Raw genomic sequence first — 600 nt, forward strand, 5'->3', positions numbered from 1 at the left:
GGGGGGGTTAGATGCATACTGAACCTTGTTTCTACAGATGGCCCAACGACCGAGGCCGGCCGCACCTGGGAGGGGTATCTACTGGAGGTGCGCAACGGGCCCGACGAGCCCTGGCGCCCTGCCGAGGACGACGGCGACGTCGACTACGTCGGTGAGTGTAGCTGCGTCCGTCGTGTTGTGCCAGCGCCGCATGGGCCTAACTGTTCCGTGTGTTGCAGCCGGGGGGTGTTCCGCGCACTCGTGCCGGGCCGACCTGCCCAGGGCGCCCCTCTGCGCCCCGGAACTTCTTGGTGTTTGCGCCCTTTGGGGAGCGCATTCTAAGGGAGTCTCAGCTGGAGAACTGCGGGGAGGCCCACCAGCGGGCTCCTTCTCCTTCGCCCCCAAGACGTCCCCGCCGTCGTCGTCGCCCTCGCCAAGATTCTAACGAAGAGGGATGAGGATGTAGTCTGAACCTGTAGCATAGAGGGCCGAAATATAATAAAATCATGAACATCTATCTCCTGTGTTTATTGGCTGAGCTTGCGAAGCCTTTGCTGTGATGTGGGGTGCAGAGAACTCTTTGGTCGTGTGTCTGTCTGTCTGTCGGTCTGTCTGTACTGG

This window comes from Frankliniella occidentalis, unplaced genomic scaffold, assembly GCF_000697945.3.
Source record: "Frankliniella occidentalis isolate FOCC.00 unplaced genomic scaffold, Focc_3.1 Scaffold262, whole genome shotgun sequence".
Taxonomy (NCBI): Eukaryota; Metazoa; Arthropoda; class Insecta; order Thysanoptera; family Thripidae; genus Frankliniella; species Frankliniella occidentalis.